General features: G+C 43.9%; 1 protein-coding gene and 1 non-coding gene across 2 annotated transcripts in view; both read left to right on the forward strand.

The window, feature by feature from the left end:
* The window catches only part of LOC126268131 (uncharacterized), a 1,167,451-nt gene that overhangs the window by 18,980 nt on the left and 1,127,492 nt on the right, over positions 1–20,979 (forward strand). The window lies entirely within an intron of this gene.
* Trnas-cga (transfer RNA serine (anticodon CGA)) lies at positions 9,621–9,695 on the forward strand. The gene has a single exon. It is a non-coding gene; the product is annotated as a tRNA-Ser (tRNA).

The following is a 20,979-nucleotide window of genomic DNA, read 5'->3' on the forward strand; positions in this document are numbered from 1 at the left end:
CTCGCTGGAGACAGTCGTCGAATGTGTATTTCATATTTTCCTTGCCACGCGAGCAAGTCGAGGAAGCCGTTCGGAGTTATTTTTTCACCACAGTAGAGTATTTTCGTTACTCATATAACTCTTGTAAGTATATACTGGCTTCTTCATGAAGGAGAGGAGAATCTTTTGCCCATTCCTTAAATTCAGTTTTCTTATAATATCCTATATTTGCATGTGCACTTGCACTGGAAATATATTTGCTCTAATTAGTGTCTTCAGAATAATTTTGCGATCCTACAATTAGTTTGTACGCACATGATTAAAATGATACTTACATATAACCATAAAAACACACAAGTCGAGCTTCTTGATGAATACACATTTTTTCTTGGTTATCTTTCTGAATGCGCTTGTTTTTCGAGCCAATAGAAAGTTGTTACAGTTGTCCGTACCACAGTGAAAGTAGAGAGGAGTTTCCAGAATTCCGATTATTTATGTACTAAAATCGTGTTATTCTCTATGGGTTTAAATTTACCATTTTGTCGTGAAATGTTCCTGTATCCACCGCCTACAGCATGTTCATTCATGGACCTATTTCTACATCACACTATTACGACGCGGTTGTGTTTCGACTACAGAAAATGTCCACTCATTTTGTGGTGAATTTCTATTCTTCTGCAGCATTCACACGCGTTCCCCATCAGAAAATAAAACACTGTTGCTCATGTGCCAAGCTGTAGCAGAACCAGCCGCACTAACTGTATCTAAAGGGCGCAGCCAAAGTTTTCTAGCTCCAGGTTGTAACGTAGCAACTAAGTTACGTAGTACTGTGTAAATATGCCCACTCTGCCTTGCAGTTTTATTTAAAGGCTTCAATAGAAATTTTAGTAATAATAATAAAGTAAGGGCTTTACCAAAATTTAAACCAAAGTAATTCGCGCTACCCATAAAGTGATGTGATTTAATATATTTTCGTATTAATCAAAGTAAATGTAAATGAGAGGATGGAGAAGGCAGTGGGCAGGCATATGTCGAACGATTGGTATAGCAGGCTCTGAGTAATCTTGAGCGGGAAGGCACACTGGTTGACGTGGCTGGGTGTAGAGGGGAATGCCAGTTGAACGGGAAATGATGATCTCCCCTCCCCACCTCCCTTTAGAACTTCGGTGGCGATACTGCGAGATATCGGCATTGAGAGAAAATAGTTCCATTTGTTCTTAACCCATCAGGTTAAGAAAAATTAATATTTTAATTGTAATATAATTGAAGACAGGACTTGAGAAAACTATGTCCTCTCTTACATGCTATTTTCTTTCATTGTTGTTGTTGTTGTTGTTGTTGTTGTCTTCAGTCCTGAGACTGGTTTGATGCAGCTCTCCATGCTACTCTATCCTGTGCAAGCTTCTTCATCTCCCAGTACCTACTGCAACCTACATCCTTCTGAATCTGCTTAGTGTATTCATCTCTTGGTCTCCCTCTACGATTTTTACCCTCCACGCTAATCTCCAATACTAAATTGGTGATCCCTTGATGCCTCAGAACATGTCCTACCAACCGATCCCTTCTTCTGGTCTAGTTGTGCCACAAACTTCTCTTCTCCCCAATCCTATTCAATACTTCCTCATTAGTTATGTGATCTACCCATCTAATCTTCAGCATTCTTCTGTAGCACCACATTTCGAAAGCTTCTATTCTCTTCTTGTCCAAACTATTTATCTTCCATGTTTCACTTCCATACATGGCTACACTCCATACAAATACTTTCAGAAATGTCTTCCTGACACTTAAATCTATACTCGATGTTAACAAATTTCTCTTTTTCAGAAACGCTTTCCTTGCCATTGCCAGTCTACATTTTATATCCTCTCTACTTCGACCATCATCAGTTATTTTGCTCCCCAAATAGCAAAACTCCTTAACTACTTTAAGTGTCTCGTTTCCTAATCTAATTCCCTCAGCATCACCCGACTTAATTCGACAACATTCCATTATCCTCGTTTTGCTTTTGTTGATGTTCATCTTATATCCTCCTTTCAAGACACTGTCCATTCCGTTCAACTGCTCTTCCAAGTCCTTCACTGTCTCTGACAAAATTACAATGTCATGGGCGAACCTCAAAGCTTTTATTTCTTCTCCATAAATTTTACTAACTACTCCGAATTTTTCTTTTGTTTCCTTTACTGCTTGCTCAATATACAGATTGAATAACATCGGGGAGAGGCTACAACCCTGTCTTACTTCCTTCCCAACTACTGCTTCCCTTTCATGTCCCTCGACTCTTATAACTGCCATTTGGTTTCTGTACAAATTCTAAATAGCCTTTCGCTCCCTGTATTTTACCCCTGCCACCTTTAGAATTTGAAAGAGTATTCCAGTCAACATTGTCAAAAGCTTTCTCTAAGTCTACAAATGCTAGAAACGTAGGTTTGCCTTTCCTTAATCTTCCTTCTAAGAGAAGTCGTAAGGTCAGTATTGCCTTACGTGTTCCAGTATTTCTACGGAATCCAAACTGATCTTCTCAGAGGTCGGCTTCTACTAGTTTTTCCATTCGTCTTTAGCTTCATTAGTTTATAATATAAGTAACGACATGATTACTCATCGGCGCAGAGGTTCGAATAAACTTGTGGGGAGCGCTGGCTTTGGCGCTGGTGCATTCGCTCCAGAGAGTCGCTCCAGGTCCTTCAGGATGGACAGACCCATATATGACAACTCCGATGAAATGCTAACTTTATTCGGTCAGGAAGTACTTTCACAGCACAATCGGGTTTCCAGACACTGCTCCGAGTGTCTGATCAGCAGTTGAGTAGCGACAGGTTATTCTGCCAATTTAATACACCAGTAAATGCGTACGCGATGTAGCGATTTTGCTTGTGTGATAAGTAGAGTCACCGGAACTGTGATGAACTTTGGAACAACAATTGAACCTCGTATCGCAATAAGATGCTGCCTCATTGTCACGGGTAAGTGAAGTCTAGCCTGGCTCAGCGCTGGAGTAAATTTCCGATAACTCTTCAAGATTTTACTGTATTCAAGATGACCATAACGTCGAGTGCAATTAAACGAATCTAAATTCATTGTGTAATTGGGTAACGTTCAGGCGAGCGTATTTTTGTCGTAGTTGTATCATTAGAAGTCCCACATGGCAGTCCAAAATTAATTATTTAATTCTGAATGAAACTGGTGTCTAAATACTATGTACATAAAGAGAAGACAGATTGTTCTAGGAGGGGTTGACGTATATTGAGAAAATTTATGAACATAAATTAGAGATGTACATGATAAGGCGCGTAAGGGAAGGCGTTAGCCTGATACTCTGTCGTTTGTGTGCTCTCGGATTAACTACAAGTTGCCAAAGCAATCTCTTGCAGCTGTAACATGTGCTTTATTAGATCCTGCGCCTCTGAATTATATTTTATTTATCACGGTTGGTCCGCGTTCTTATTTGTTGAAAAACCTTTTTTCCTTACTCTATTACTTGGTTGACTTGTTGCTTCCCAAGATTGCTTACAGTGATAGCATTGAGAGCAGGAGCGCAGGACTACCTTTGACAGCCAAAACTCTTCGAGAAATACAAAGGTCGTGGTCTGAGGTGTTTACGACACGTAACAAATGTTACGTCGTCGTAGGTGCGCTGAGCGTCGGATTTAGTACAATCTACATGGCACCAAGACTCTCAAGTGTCTGACCACTGGCACCATCATCATCATCATCATTTAAGACTGATTATGCCTTTCAGCGTTCAGTCTGGAGCATAGCTCCCCTTATAAAATTCCTCCATGATCCCCTATTCAGTGTTAACATTGGTGCCACTTCTGTTGTTAAGCCTATTACTTCAAAACCATTCTTAACCGAATCCAGGTACCTTCTCCTTGGTCTGCCCCGACTCCTCCTACCCTGTACTGCTGATTCCATGAGTCTCTTGGGTAACCTTGCTTCTCCCATGCGTGTAACATGACCCCACCATCTAAGCCTGTTCGCCCTGACTGCTACGTCTATAGAGTTCATTCCCAGTTTTTCTTTGATTTCCTCATTGTGGACACCCTCTTGCCATTGTTCCTATATGCTAGTAACTGCAATCATTCTAGCTACTTTCATATCCGTAACCTCAACCTTGTTGATAAGATAACTTGAATCCACCCAGCTTTCGCTCCCGTACAAAAAAGTTGGTCGAAAGATTGAACGGTGCACAGATAACTTAGTCTTGGTACTGACTTCCTTCTTGCACAAGAGAGTAGATCGCAGCTGAGCAGTTACTGCATTAGCTTTGCTACACTTCGCTTCCAGTTCTTTCACTATGTTGCCATCCTGTGAGAATATGCATCGTAAGTACTTGAAACCGTCCACCTGTTCTAACTTTGTTCCTCCTATTTGGCACTAAATCCGTTTATATCTCTTTCCCACTGACGTTACTTTCGTTTTGGAGATGCTAATCTTCATACCATAGTCCTTACATTTCTGATCTACCTCTGAAATATTAGTTTCCAAACTTTCAATCGAATCTGCCATCACAACTACGTCATCCGCATATGCAAGACTGCTTATTTTGTGTTCACATATCTTAATCTCACTCACCCAGTCTATTCTTTTCAACATATGATCCATGAATAATATGAACAACAGTGGATACATGTTGCAGCCTTGTCTTACCCCTGAAACTACTCTGAACCATGAACTCAATTTACCGTCAAATCTAACTGCTGCCTGATTATCCATGTAAGGACCTTCAATTGCTTGCAAAAGTGTGCCTCCTATTCCATAATCTCGTAGAACAGACAATAACTTCCTCCTAGGAACCCGGTGATATACCTTTTCTAGATCGGTAAAGCATAGATACAATTCCCTGTTCCATTCATAACACTTCTCCATTATTTGCCGTAAGCTAAAGATCTGATCCTGACTACCTCTAAGAGGCCTTAACCCACACTGATTTTCATCCAATTGCTCCTCAACTAATACTCGCACTTTCCTTTCAACAATACCTGAGAACATTTTACCCACAACGCTGATTAAAGAGATACCTCTGTAGTTGTTACAACCTTTTCTGTTTCCATGTTTAAAGATCGTTGTGATTACTGCTTTCGTACAGTCTGATAGAACCTGTCCCGACTCCCAGGCCAGTTCAATTATCCTGTGTATCCATTTAAGACCTGACATTCCACTGTATTTGATGAGATCCGACTTAATTTCATCCACTCCAGCTGCTTTATTGCTCTGCACTCTATTGACCATTTTCTCCACTTCCTCGAATGTGATCCTATTTTCATCATCACTCCTATCCCATTGTACCTCGAAATCTGAAACATTACCGATCGTATTTTCTCCTACATTGAGCAACTCATCAAAATATTCCCTCCATCTGCACAATAAATCCACAGGATTCACCAGAAGTTTTCCTGAGCTGTCCAAAATACTTGTCATTTCACTGGCACCAGTACATTAATAATAATATGCGACTCATGTTATATTATATTCCAGCATTCGATTTAGTCATAATGGTAGTCAGGTGGAATAAATCTCAGAGTAATAAAGTGCTCCAACAACGCTGCTAACTTCCAGTTTTTACGGAGCTACAGAGGCAAAAAAACGACTTTGAATGAAAATAAAAACTGTATTGTCATTTCGTTGTTACAACATACCCACCAAGCCTGAGCTAATCTGTAGTTGCAATTTCAACATATACGAAATCACAGTCACTATTGTTTACCCAGCTTACGGTATATTTCTCTGAGGAGAAATTTTATGAAAGGATGTTCTGTGTTTCTCGAATGTTCGTTGCGTGTTATCCAAATCAGTCAGTTCGGTTCTCGTTCACGACTTGCGTAACATGCTACGCTGAAAGAAAGTCACGGTTCATACAGAAAATCCAGAATTTCGCGCGTTCGTCTTTATAACTTCTCTACCATTACTTTGAGGCACTCCACGGTCAAGCTGAACTCGTAATTCTGCAAAATTATTATATCTGTTCAGAGCTCCTGGTAAAAGCGTCAGAACGTCATGATGACTGAGCTATGAAATCATCTTCTTGACTCCACAAAGTAATTCTCTAGCCCACACAAAACCACGAACGTACTCTCGTCTGATCGGTTGAGAATCACCATAACGAGTTATCTTTCAATTTCAACTGTGCTATCCTACACCTACTGTTATGAAAAACAATCACATCATCATGTCTTTAGAGCGATTTATCAAATGAATAAATCTAGAAGACGTACAAATACCAAAATACTCCTCCCTCTACTTTATATCTTTATAAAGGTATGTTTCTCTTTTCCTCAGTGCCATAAACGGGACAATTATACATTAAATTTTTCTCTGAGCGTCTGACACACATATTCTGTATACATGCAACTCCCACGCTACGATTTACTCACACATAACAATAGTCGTTTTCCATCCACCCCTTCATTCACGCTAAACATATTAAATCAGCAATAATTAATAAAATACATCATGTTTACGGAAGGTTTGTTTTCAAATGTTTGACTACTTAGGATTTCATAGTCTGTAAAATAGCAACACCTTTGGCTGACGGCATTGCTAGTTGCCGCTAACCGTAGCGAAAGAACACGTCTGTTACGGCAGAATCATGAAACCTCTTGCTATCGTTAAACTGTTATAAGCGCAATATTCTTGTGTATCGAAAATATTTGTGTTTCCATTTTTTGGAGCTTAAATACGCGGTCATCAGCACCTGTACAAAGACTCAATTTTTTCGCAGTCCAATTTTTACACCATGAAATCTAGCTACTGAAACGAATGATGATGATATGATGAGGACAACACAAACACCCAGTCCTCAGGCAGAGAAAATTCCCAACCCTGCCGGGAACCGAACCCAGGACCCCGTGATCCAGAGGCAGCAACGCTGGTCACGAGCTGCGGACGCGCTTGTTGATGTCCCAGCGTTGAAATATGCAGCAATTAGAGGGAGTGTTGCACTTCTGTCACGTTGAACGATTATCTTTAGTCGTCCCGTTCTTGCAGGATCTTTTCCTGGCTGCAGCGATGTCTGAGATTTGATGTTTTTCCGAATTCCTGATATTCACAGTTGTTGTTGTGGTCTTCAGTCCTGAGACTGGTTTGATGCAGCTCTCCATGCTACTCTATCTTGTGCAAGCTTCTTCATCTCCCAATACCTACTGCAACCTACATCCGTCTGAATCTGCTTAGTGTAGTCATATCTTGGTCTCCCTCTACAATTTTTACCCTCCACGCTGCCCTCCAGTACTAAATTGGTGATCCCTTGATGCCTCAGAACATGTCCTACCAACCGATCCCTTCTTCTGGTCAAGTTGTGCCACAAACTTCTCTTCTCCCCAGTCCTATTCAATACTTCCTCATTAGTTATGTGATCTATAATTATGTGATATTCACAGTACATTCGTGAAATGGTCGTACGGGAAAATCGCCACATGATCGCTACTTCGGAGATGCTGTGACCCGTCTCTCGTGCGCCGGCTGTAAAACGACAACACCACGTTCAGACTCACATTGTAGCAACAATAACCGGTCTAACAAAGGCGTCAGACAATTGTTGTCTTATATAGGCGTCGCGGACCGCAGCGCCGTATTCTACCTGATTATATGTCTCTGGATTTGAATACGCGTGCCTATACCAGTTTCTTCGGCGCTTCAATGTAATACCATTTTATACTCATTCAGTTTATCTAATAGACTCGTCTAATGTAATTCTGGGGAGTCCAGTCCCTGTTATACTTTGATCAAATCCACATTCGATGCCCATCGTAGCCTACTTTGCATTAATGTCATTTTATTGCGTCTATTGAATCTGTATCTAACATGTGCGGTCACCTTCATCTGTAGTCAGTGTAAAGACCTATAGTTATTGTTACCTTTGTCTTAGGCAATATAAAGCAATATAATGATAGAAGAAAAATTCCGTCATATGTTCCCCTTTCCTCTTCGTCGAAATCATCACTAATTCTGTAAGTAAACAGGTCACCTACATGTAAAATTTTTCACATATCTGACGTAAAATTTCTGTACATAGACATTGGTGAACCAAAACAATATGAAAACTGCACCCCGAGACTGAATGTCGCCTGGTGGCGTGCCCACATGACACTGTGGGCAAAAGTATACAGGTTCTTGGTGGAATAAGTGCAGATACTTTTATCTGTGACTGAGGACAGTGTACTGAACAACTTTCCATCAGTATTTACTTCATTTACTAACAAATAATTATAGCTATTAGGAGTAGTATGTTATTAGGTTCATTTGTACCTCCAAGCACATTTGGCAAGAGCAAGCTGTTAATACTTATTTTACCCTGGGCAGCATGCCAAGTGTTGCAGTGTGGACATGTGGATGCATATTCCACGTAGTGGTACAGTTATGACTGTGCAGAAAACATCAGGCAGTAAAGTATGTGACGTGATTGCCGGAAGACTATTAGACATAGAGAAAAATAGCTAACATATTAAGCTACCAGTGATCACATCGTCTGCACTTATACCCCTAACAACGTATGTAAGCGAAGCAGAATGTAATAACAAATCAAAAATTACAGAAAGTGATCTGGAACGTAAAACACCAACAGAAGAGTCCAAATGGAAAACAGTCTAAGTACAAAAGTTGACATCTGTTAGAAGAATGGAAGAAACAATATGTCTCTGTGTGTACATAACTTGATTGTACCTAAAAACCTGAGAAGATTTTCAGATGCCACAAAATTAAGGAGTCAATCACTGTTAACAATGCTATTTATTTACACAAGTACCACTGTTACCGGAATGAGATTTTCACTCTGCAGCGGAGTGTGCGCTAATATGAAACTTCCTGGCAGATTAAAACTGTGTGCCCGACCGAGACTCGAACTCGGTACCTTTGCCTTTTGCGGGCAAGTGCCTGGGGGATGTTTCTGGAAACATCCCCCAGGCTGTGGCTAAGCCATGTCTCCGCAGTATCCTTTCTTTCAGGAGTGCTAGTTCTGCAAGGTTAGCAGAAGAGCTTCTGTAAAGTTTGGAAGGTAGAAGACGGATACTGGCAGAAGTAAAGCTGTGAGTACCGGGCGTGAGTCGTGCTTCGGTAGCTCTGTTGGTAGAGCACTTGCCCGCGAAAGGCAAAGGTCCCGAGTTCGAGTCTCGGTCGGGCACACAGTTTTAATCTGCCAGGAACTTTCATATCAGCGCACACTCCGCTGCAGAGTGAAAATCTCATTCTGGAAACATCCCGCAGGCTGTGGCTAAGCCATGTCTCCGCAGTATCCTTCCTTTCAGGAGTGCTAGTTCTGCAAGGTTAGCAGAAGAGCTTCTGTAAAGTTTGGAAGGTAGGAGACGGATACTAGCTGAAGTAAAGCTGTGAGTACCGGGCGTGAGTCGTGCTTCGGTAGCTCAGTTGGTAGAGCACTTGCCCGCGAAAGGCAAAGGTCCCGAGTTCGAGTCTCAGTCGGGCACACAGTTTTAATCTGCCAGGAAGTTTCATATCAGCGCACACTCCGCTGCAGAGTGAAAATCTCATTCTGGAAACATCCCCCAGGCTGTGGCTAAGCCATGTCTCCGCAGTATTCTTTCTTTCAGGAGTGCTAGTTCTGCAAGGTTAGCAGAAGAGCTTCTGTAAAGTTTGGAAAGTAGGAGACGGATACTGGCAGAAGTAAAGCTGTGAGTACGGGGTGTGAGTCGTGCTTCGGTAGCTCAGTTGGTAGAGCAATTGCCCGCGAAAGGCAAAGGTCCCGAGTTCGAGTCTCGGTCGGGCACACAGTTTTAATCTGCCAGGAAGTTTTACCACTGTTACCGGTTCAGATGGCTGTTCACGTTCATATCACACTAGCTTAGCATCCGCTGCTTCGCTTGCGTAGACTACATGGTCCGCACATTTTTTGATTTTTTTGTTTTTTGTTTTTCCTTAATCGAATTTTTGTGTTATTCACAAAGTGTAACATACAAACTTTTCACATTGTCTTTCTCAAATGTACTTCAGACCAAAAAGCGATTCTGTTAGCTGGGGTCAGAGGTCCTTATTAATCCAACCTTCTGAGTTCTTGTGATGATATTTCTATAAAAACTTCCAACCCCTAACCACATATTTCTTTAGAGGTCAAATACCAATTTGTATAGATTTTGCTTTCAATATGTTTTAATATAAAGAATATTTCTCTAAAACTTTTCATCCCGTATTTCACCCCCTAAGGGGCTGATTTTTTTTAAAAAAACTCACTGATACACGAATATTTTAAAAATTTCTAACCACAAAGCCAAATACAAATTTTCAGAGACTGTTTAAAAAATGCTATCGTGATGAAATATTACCATAAAATTTTCATACCTTATTTTACCTCCTTAGGGATTGAATATCCAAAAACACTGAAATAGGTATTTTTTTATTTGTAACTGAGAAGTCAAGTACCAATTCTCATGGATGTAGCTTTAAAAATGCTTTATCATTTGTTTAGCAATGATTTATTTTTAAAATGAAATTTCGCCCCGCACAACATCCCTATACGGGTTAAATACTCAAAAATACTGGAAAATGTACTTCTTTACTTCTGAACGAGAAACCAAATCCTAATTTCCGTACTTCCACCTTCAAAACTTTCTTAGGAACGACACATTTAAAAAGAAAATCACCCACTCTTTTACCTCCTTAGGGGTGGAATTTAGAGAAATCTCTTCTTAAACGACGCCTACAACATATGATCAATTCTCTCTCCAAAATTCAAGTTTCTATCCGTAGCAGTTTCGGTTGGGCGATAATGAGTCACTCGGTAGGTTCAAAATGGCTCTGAGGACTATGGGACGTAACTTCTGAGGTCATCAGTCCCCTAAAACTTGGAACTACTTAAACCTAACTAACCTAAGGACATCATACACATCAATGCCCGAGGTAGGATTCGAACCTGCGACGGTAGCGGTCGCGCGGCTCCAGATTGTAGCGCCTAGAACCGTTCGGTCACCCCCCTCCGGCCACACAGTAGGTGAGGACATTTATATATAGAGTTTTCTTATTGCTTACATAAGGCGTTGGCTGTTGTATCTTGCAACAATAGTTAATTATGTCCTATGACTGTGACGGACGGCATGTAACTGTTATATGTATATGCAGCCCGAAAAGTTTTATATGTGACATTGGGTTCTCTTATAGTATGCAGGAGAGAGGAATCAGCGGACGTTAGTGATTTCTGCTGGACGACAATCGCTCCAGTTTAGCGTTAACAGCCAATTACTGCCCTTGCCGCTGTTCCGCCGGGCGCATTCATTTCGCATTCCATACCCGCTTTAGGAATGCTAATGTGTTCCCTGGCGCCGCAGATAGCGGTCACCACTTAATTGGCCGCCTGCAATCGCAGCGGCCGGCGGCCCTATTCCACTGTGGTATTGTGCTTACGGCTTCAGTCCAATAGCAGCCACTCTGTAGCAAGCAGATGTCTCCTTCAAGTAGTAAGAATCTGCTAAGCTGTTATGTCAAAGAGAACCATCCGACGGTGAATTGTAACACAATTTTGTTTACAGTTCCTTGGAAGGACAGACTAGCTAATTTGGAGTACAATATAACTTGTATACTCAGCTCTGAAGTTGGATGCTAAGGAAACCGAAACCTGACAACAGTCAACATCAGCCAGCGTGGCACAACATGACACAATACGTAGTATGTATTGAAAGAGTGCCACATATTCCGACAAGAGGAAGTATTGGATAAAAATCGAATTTCCTATAATGATATGTCTGGAAGCGAATATCTGTTGAGAAGCGAGCCGTTGAAGGTCAAAACTTCACAACTGCATTTTATTTACAGATGAGTAAGGTTTTACAAGAGACGAGATAGTGAACTTCCACTGTACAAATGTGTGGTCAAATGCTAATCCACTAGCATCATGGATGTGGGGCATCAGGATTACCGGCCTTCGATATATAGACAGGTAAAGCCATATACACTCCTGGAAATGGAAAAAGGAACACATTGACACCGGTGTGTCAGACCCACCATACTTGCTCCGGACACTGCGAGAGGGCTGTACAAGCAATGATCACACGCACGGCACAGCGGACACACCAGGAACCGCGGTGTTGGCCGTCGAATGGCGCTAGCTGCGCAGCATTTGTGCACCGCCGCCGTCAGTGTCAGCCAGTTTGCCGTGGCATACGGAGCTCCATCGCAGTCTTTAACACTGGTAGCATGCCACGACAGCGTGGACGTGAACCGTATGTGCAGTTGACGGACTTCGAGCGAGGGCGTATAGTGGGCATGCGGGAGGCCGGGTGGACGTACCGCCGAATTGCTCAACACGTGGGGCGTGAGGTCTCCACAGTACATCGATGTTGTCGCCAGTGGTCGGCGGAAGGTGCACGTGCCCGTCGACATGGGACCGGACCGCAGCGACGCACGGATGCACGCCAAGACCGTAGGATCCTACTCAGTGCTGTAGGGGACCGCACCGCCACTTCCCAGCAAATTAGGGACACTGTTGCTCCTGGGGTATCGGCGAGGACCATTCGCAACCGTCTCCATGAAGCTGGGCTACGGTCCCGTACACCGTTAGGCCGTCTTCCGCTCACGCCCCAACATCGTGTAGCCCGCCTCCAGTTGTGTCGCGACAGGCGTGAATGGAGGGACGAATGGAGACGTGTCGTCTTGAGCGATGAGAGTCGCTTCTGCCTTGGTGCCAATGATGGTCGTATGCGTGTTTGGCGCCGTGCAGGTGAGCGCCACAATCAGGACTGCATACGACCGAGACACACAGAGCCAACACCCGGCATCATGGTGTGGGGAGCGATCTCGTACACTGTCCGTACACCTCTGGTGATCGTCGAGGGGACACTGAATAGTGCACGGTACATCCAAACCGTCATCGAACCCATCGTTCTACCATTCCTAGACCGGCAAGGGAACTTGCTGTTCCAACAGGACAATGCACGTCCGCATGTATCCCGTGCCACCCAACGTGCTCTAGAAGGTGTAAGTCAACTACCCTGGCCAGCAAGATCTCCGGATCTGTCCCCCATTGAGCATGTTTGGGACTGGATGAAGCGTCGTCTCACGTCGTCTGCACGTCCAGCACGAACGCTGGTCCAACTGAGGCGCCAGGTGGAAATGGCATGGCAAGCCGTTCCACAGGACTACATCCAGCATCTCTACGATCGTCTCCATGGGAGAATAGCAACCTGCATTGCTGCGAAAGGTGGATATACACTGTACTAGTGCCGACATTGTGCATGCTCTGTTGCCTGTGTCTATGTGCCTGTGGTTCTGTCAGTGTGATCATGTGATGTATCTGACCCCAGGAATGTGTCAATAAAGTTTCCCCTTCCTGGGACAATGAATTCACGGTGTTCTTATTTCAATTTCCAGGAGTGTACTTTACAGATTAACAAGCTCACGGGTTACCAATTTCTAAGTGATATTACCAGCACTTTTGCAGAAAGTTCCCTTCTAGGAAGACAATGACTGTGGTGTCTACTACGGGACACAACTCCGTTTAATGTGTGAAGTATTGCTGGAGGATTTCCTCTGGCATGACCTCCCCCTTCATCGAACCTAGGTTCAGTAATATTTCTGCTTGTGGGTACGTTTAAAGGCGTTGGTGCATACCCGTCGACAATGAGCAGACGTTACAATAGAGTGTGACCAGCGCATATAACACAATCCGAGCAGAGCCAAGTGAAAGACTGGGTGATTCATTCCAAACAAGAGCTGAATGATATATTGGGATGTTTGGTAACCACTCACAGCGCTGACTATTGTGTCTCCTTGTACGTAACATATTGGAATGAGAGGACAGATTGGTCCATATCGCAACTTCTAGTTTTGACCAATAATACCCCTTGTAGATATATGACTTTTTTAAACATAGTGTGCAATACATGAGATGTGCGTAGCAGCCAGTCAAACATGTAACGTAGCTATACGAAGAAAATGGAAGAGATACAAAGTGAGAATTTTAAGATTAAAAAAAAAAACAGCTGTTTTCAAGTATTAGCGCATATTTAGTCGCTTTCTGTTTATTCACTTGCATTGCAACCGAAATTCTATAATATACAGCTGAATTGCGGGGATAAAGCGTACAGTGGATTCCTTAGACTTCGCTCTCATGCACTGATCTGAATCCCCGTGACGCTGAAACCGTGTGCCGGACCGAGACTCAAATCTAGGAATTAAACTTTTTGTGACCAATTGCTGTACCGACAAAACTATACAGACACGACTCAAGACCCTTCCTCATACACTCAGCTCTGCCAGCAATTGTTTCCAAGGTTCCAAACTTCAAAGATGTTCTTTGTCATACTTCACTGGACTAGCAGCCCAACAGCCGTCTCCTGGCTGTTCAATATAAGCTGTTGTGACAAATCAAAACGATGCGCGCACTTCAATTTTACCTTCTATGCCCTTACCAAATGAGTAATCGCTGCACATCTCATCCTCCCGGCTTTGGGCTGCCAGTAGCTACGTTTTCCAAACTTTTTTGTGGTACCCCCGTATATCTTTTGCTATTACTGCCGGGGGGGGGGGGGGGGGAGGAGGGAAGGTGCTAGCATAGGGCCCTAGCCTTTGCAGCAATTTTCCCTTCCGTGCTGTATGTCTATCCTCTCGCTATTCTTTTTCTCCTCCCTTGGGGAACATGTCTGGGGATTTAAGAATGTGCCTATCAAAGACGCTTTGGAACTAATTTCCCAGTACTTTGTAAGTGACGTGGCCGAGCTATTTAGGCACACTCTTACGTCCTCCTATTTCGTATACAATGCCAGTATTACGATCAGACAGATGGCGTAGCAATGGGTAGACCTTTGGCTCCAGCTGTTGCCAACATCTTCATGGAGAATTTTTAGTATATTGCCATAGATACTGCGCCATTGAAGCCGAAGTGTTTCTTTCGATACGTTGACGACACGTTCGTCATTTGGCCACACGGACGCGAGAAACTAGACCAGTTTTTGGAGCACCTCAGTGACATCCCGCCTGACTTTCTCCCTCTGTACTATTTAATTACTTCCGTCCTTCATTGTATCCAGGGCAGACTTCCTTCAGATTATTGGGAAGCTACCTCGTCCATTTTCTTGCTCAGTGACTTTAATGCGCATCATCCCCTCTAGGGTTCTCCCAGGATCTGTCAGAGAGGGCGCTCTTGGCTGACCTTCTTAAGCAACTCAACCTCTTCTGCCTTAACACTGGAGCACTCACTTTCCTTTCCCTCACAACTATTCCCATTTGGACCTATCCTTTTGTACTGAACAGCTTGCCTATCGTCTTGAGTGGTCCGTTCTTTCTGACACGTACTCGAGGGACCGTTTCCCGTGTGCTCTCCGTTTGCTGACTCCTTCCCCATCCGCATGCGCGACGAAATGGCAGCTTACTAAGGCTGACTGGCAGCTTTACTCCTCCCTGGCGACCTTCGAAGAACAAGATTTCCCCAGTTGTGATTAACAGGTGAACTATCTCACCAACGTTATCCTTACTGCTGCAGAACGTTCCATTCCTCGCATTTCCTCTTTACCACATCGTGTTCCAGTCCCTTGGTGCACTGAGGCATGCCGCTATGCAATTCGCGCATGGAAACATGCTCTCCGCGTTTTTGTCACCCTACGATGACAAACTGCTTTCATTATAAACAGATGCGTACGGAGTGTCGTCTCGTCCTTCGGGTTAGCAAACAAGCTAGCTGGCTTTCATTCACTAGTTCTTTTAACAGATCCACTCGTTCCTCTGTCGTGTGGACCAACCTCCTACGGCTCTCTGGGACCAAGATCCATTCCTCAGTTTCCTGCCTGATAGTAGAAGACGATGTTATTGTGGACCCTATTGCTATCTGCAACACCTTGGGCCACCACTTTGTGGAAGTTTCGAGCTCTTCGCACTATCGTCCTGCCTTCCTCCATCCTTCTACCTACCGCCCCATCTCTTTTACCAGATGCGTTTGCAAGGTGATGGAACCTATGTTCCATGCCTGGCTGGTGTGGTGGCTCGAGTCTCGACATTTACTAACGAATGCACAGTGCGGATTTCGTGCGCGGTGTTTTGCAGTTGACCTTCACGTTACTTTGTCCAACCATGTCATGAATGGTTTTCTGGTGAAATCCGAGATTGTGGCCGTGTTTTTCGATTTGAAGAAGGCCTACGACACCAGCTGGAGAAGTATCCTACGTACTCTTTCCACGTGGGCTTCCCTGGGCGCCTGCCCTGTTTTCTTCAGGAACTATTACAAAATCGACTGTTCAAGATGCGTGTGGGTTCTGCCTTGTCTGACACCTTTATCCAGGAAAATGGTGTGCCTCAGGGTTCCGTCCTGAGCGTCATCGCCATCAACCTTATAATGGCCTGTCTCCCGCCGGGCATCTCCGGCTCCCTTTTTGTAGACGATTTAGCCATCTATTGCCTATTGCTGTTCTCAATTGACCTGTCTCACTGAGCGGCGTCTTCAGCACTGTCTTGATCGTCTTTACTCCTGGAGCATCGACAATAGCTTTCGCTTTTCCCCTGACAACACCGTATGTATGAATTTCTGGCGGCGCAAATGGTTTCACACACCATCACTACATCTTGGGCTTGTTGCCCTTCCGTTCGTTGAAACTACGAAATTTCTGGGGCTCATGCTCGATAGGAAACTCTCTTGGTCCTCCCACGTGTCTTACCTGGCAGGCCGCTGTACGTGGTCTCTCAATCTCCCACGTGTCCTCAGTAGTACTACCTGGGGTGCCGATCGAACTACCGGTCCCTTGTCCGTTCGAAACTCGACTATGGGTCCTTTGTTCATGCGTCTGCACATCCATCCCTCTTACGCCGTTCAACACTATCCACTATCATGGCATCCGTTCGGCCACGGGTGCCTTTTGCACCAGCCTGGTTGAGAGTCTGTGTGTTGAACTCCTCGGCAGGTATGCATGCCGTTTGTCTGCCACGTGTGGCCACCCCTCCTGTTTCCCCTTCTTTGCTGTTTCCTTTGACCGTTAGTATAGGGATTGTCCCTCTTCTCTGTTACCTCCTGGAGTCCGCTTTCGCGACTTTCAGCGGCGGCTTAACTTCACACTACCTGCAACTTACGCCGTGGGTTTGAACCCTTCACCACCTTTGCTTTGTGAAGCGATCCATGTTGACCTTGGCCTTCATTTGCTTCCTAAGGACACTACTTCAGCCTCGGTCTGTCGCCTCCAGTTTCACGACCTTCACATGGAACTTCACAATAGCACCTTCGTCTACACTGATGGCTCTCGGACTGACTAAGAGGTCGGGTGTGCCTTCGTCATTGGCAACCATGTCTTTCGAAATCGGCTTGCGGAACACTCCTCAGTATTTACAGCCGAGCTCTTCGCCTTGTTTTAGGCACCGGAGTACATCCGGCGACACAGACTTTCCAGTTATGTCCTCTGCTCAGATTCACGCAGTGCCCTCCAAAGTCTATGTGCGCTGTACACAGATAATCCCTTAGTGCAGCAGGACCAGGGAAACTGTCACTTGCTCACTCTTCGTGGAGCCAGTGTCATGTTTCTGTGGGTGCCTGGTCATGTCGGTCTGCCAGGAAAGGAGACTGCTGGAGCAACTGCCAACGCTGCAGTCCTCATACCTGAACCCGCAAGTACCTATTCCCTCCGATGATCTCTGCGTTGCCGTCTGTCAGGAGGTGGTGTCCATTTGGCATCGCCAATGGTCGCCCCTTCACGGGAATAAGCATCGGCTCATTAAACCTCTCCCAGCGCCTTGGACGGCCTACTCTCGGACCTCCTGCATGGAGTATATTATGTTAACTTAGCTGCGTATTGAGCACTGCCTTTTAGCCATCGTCATTTGCTAAGTGGCGCTGCCGCACCACTTTGTACACATCCCATCAAAATTTTAACTGTCCGCCACTTCCTGCTAGAAAGCCCTCTTTTTTTAACAATTTACCTTCCAGCTTGGGTTTGCCGTCCGTTTATCAGCCGTTTTAGCGAATGACGCGCAGGCTGTTGGCCGCGTTTTACTTTTTATTTGCCGAAGCAATAAGGGGAAGACCATTTACTTTTTAGTTTTGGGCCTAAATTTCTGCATGGTGTTCTCTTAGCCCTTTTCCACGTGCCCGTTTTTAGCTGTATCCTATTCTGTCCACTGGGACTGAAGTACAGTCTTTTAACTCCTCTCTGTGTTCGTGTTCTATAGTTTTGAGTTAGGTGCATGTGACACCAGTTGTTTCTTGCTCCCTAAAGCTAGAGACAACAAATCTATCGAGAGAAACGATTTAGACATAGCCTACGGTTTATCCTAGGAGTGTAGACTACTTATGTACTTGGTGTTGCACATACGCTGTTTTTTTCTTTAGGTTTCAATATAAGTGAAACAAATATTTATTTAGATACGTTACTCTTTCTATGAAGTTGTGAACACAGTTTAGTTATTTTCCATACAGTTACAGCAACCAGTTGCATGTTAGTAAATTCAACATTAGTTTTTCCTATCAAGTAGTTGATGTATTTAAGCCAACTATGTACAAAGCTCTACAAATTTTAGGTCGGAAGCTAGAAAAGTTTCAAGTTTAAGTGGTGGATGCAAAGTGCAGTACATAATTGGCTGTGTTTAGGCCTATATTCTTGCAGCGAAATGTGATGGAGAGATGACCTATTTTCCTGAATGAACAACTCAATTCGCCTTCTAAAAGCCCTGCGGATGTCATACCAGTGTCATTGAGTGACAAACTTCTCGGAGCGCTCTCTGAGGTAATCTGGTTTTGTGACATAAACACGATTGTTTAGACTATCATCAGCATTATCATCAGCATTATCATCATCATCATCATCCTCATGATTTGCCAGCTCCAGCTTCGCGGGTGAGATATATAAGAGCTCGCCACATCCTCCTGTGTTCGTAGATCATCTATTCCTGGACCTCCTGCCTCTGGAACGCTATCCTACACGTAAAATTTCACTGCATCTACTCATCGCTCTGTAGGCCTTCTGAAATATCCTTTCAGCTAGACATTTATTTTCAAATATTTTCTGGACAATCTTCCTCCATCAACAAAGGCCAACAACCGACAACGAATTTCTTCGTTGGCCGAGATTTGCTTAGTGTGTACAGACGGCAAGTTGGAGGCAACCAAGGGGTTGGCCTTGGTTACGGTTGGGTTTGCTGGCTGTAAAATCAAGACATTGGCGGCTGGTTGGCGCTAGGAGCCCTCTGTTAGGGTGGAGGCCGGATCGAATGTGTGTCCATCAGAGATTACAACTCCTTCTAAGGCGTCAAGAGAGAAATTATTCACAGTCCTTCTGCAGAGACTGAAATCTTTACCGTGCAACTCCTGTGCCAGCGCTGCAGCAGCTTCTCGAATGCTGACATGAAGATCATGGTGCACTGTACTTATAACATAAACTTTAATGTTATCACTTCTTGCTGGTCTTCGTCTAGTACGTTCGCGCCATCTCAAACTACGCGGGCATGTTGAACACTAATTCGTCCGAATTTTTTATGTGAAAACTTCTAAAGATTTTTAAATGAAACAAAGGTTATCAACATTCTAAGCATTTATTCTTTATCCCTCCGTATTTTCAGCTCTCTGCTGCTAAAGGGCTCCGAATTGCAATGTGTGACATGGCGATATATAATGTAATTATGCCAGCGTGTCAGAAACAGCCTGCTGCAATCGAAATTCGTATTCCGAGAGTTGGTCCACACATGGAGTTCCTTTCCTTCAGCATGACAATGCCAGGACACACACGACCACTGCGACATCTACATCAATGCGAAACCTTGGCACCACTGCCGTCGACCATCCTCCATACAGTCCCGACTTGCCCCGGCGCGATTTTCATCTGTTTCCAAAACTTAGAGAACACCTTTGGGTGACGAAGTGGTGCAATCAGGCGTGTGTTGCACCTCCATCAACAAAGTCAAACATTCAAAAATTTGTGTGACATCTTATGGGACGTAACTGCTAAGGTTACCAATCCCTAAGCCTAATTCGGAGTAGGTATTAAAATCCATGGAGAAGAAATAAAAACTTTGAGGTTCGCCGATGACATTGTAATTCTGTCAGATACAGCAAAGGACTTAGAAGAGCAGTTGAACGGAATGGATAGTGTCTTGAACGGAGGATATAAGATGAACATCAACAAAAGCAAAACGAGGATAATGGAGTGTAGTCGAATTAAGTCGGGTGACGCTGAGGGAATTAGATTCGGAAATGAGACACCTAAAGTAGTAAAGGAGTTTTAGAATTTGGGGAGCAAAATAACTGATGCTGGTCGAAGTAGAGAGGATATAAAATGTAGACTGGCAATGACAAAGAAAGAGTTTTTGAATAAGAGAAATTAGTTAACATCGAGTATAGATTTAAGTGTCAGGAAGTGGACGATAACTAGTTTGGACAAGGAAAGAATAGAAGCTTTTGAAATGTCGTGCTGCAGAAGAATGCTGAAGATTAGATGGGTAGATCATATAACTAATGAGGAGGTACTGAATAGGACTGGGGAGAAGAGAAGTTTGTGGCACAACTTGACTAGAAGAAGGGGTCGGTTGGTAGGACATGTTCTGAGGCAACAAGGGATCAGCAGTTATTATTGGAGGGCAGCGTGGAGGGTAAAAATCGTAGAGGGAGACCAAGAGATGAATACACTAAACAGATTCAATAGCATGAAGGTTGCAGTAGGTATGGGGAGATGAAGAAGCTTACACAGGATAGAGTAGCATGGAGAGCTGCACCAAACCAGTCTCAGGACTGAAGACCACAACAACAACAACAAGCTTACACACTACTTAACCTAAATTATCTTAAGGAGAAACACACACAGCCATGCCCGAGGGCGGACTCGAACCTCCCTCGGGACCACCCGCACAGTCCATGACTATAGCCCCCCAAGACCGCTCGGCTAATCCCGCGCGGCTTAAGTAAAACATTCTGCAGTATAACAAAGTGGTGTCTAGATTGGAGAAATGGGTTCATCGATAGGATGACTACGTTGAGGAATAAATATGTAGAGATGAGGAATAAAGGTGTAGAATGTTAATAAAATTTGTTTTATTTAAAACGCTTTAAGAGCTTTCACTTAAAAAAAAAATGGTGGCATTACTTCTCAGCACGCCTCGTAC

Source organism: Schistocerca gregaria, chromosome 4 (genome assembly GCF_023897955.1).
Source record: "Schistocerca gregaria isolate iqSchGreg1 chromosome 4, iqSchGreg1.2, whole genome shotgun sequence".
Lineage (NCBI taxonomy): Eukaryota > Metazoa > Arthropoda > Insecta > Orthoptera > Acrididae > Schistocerca > Schistocerca gregaria.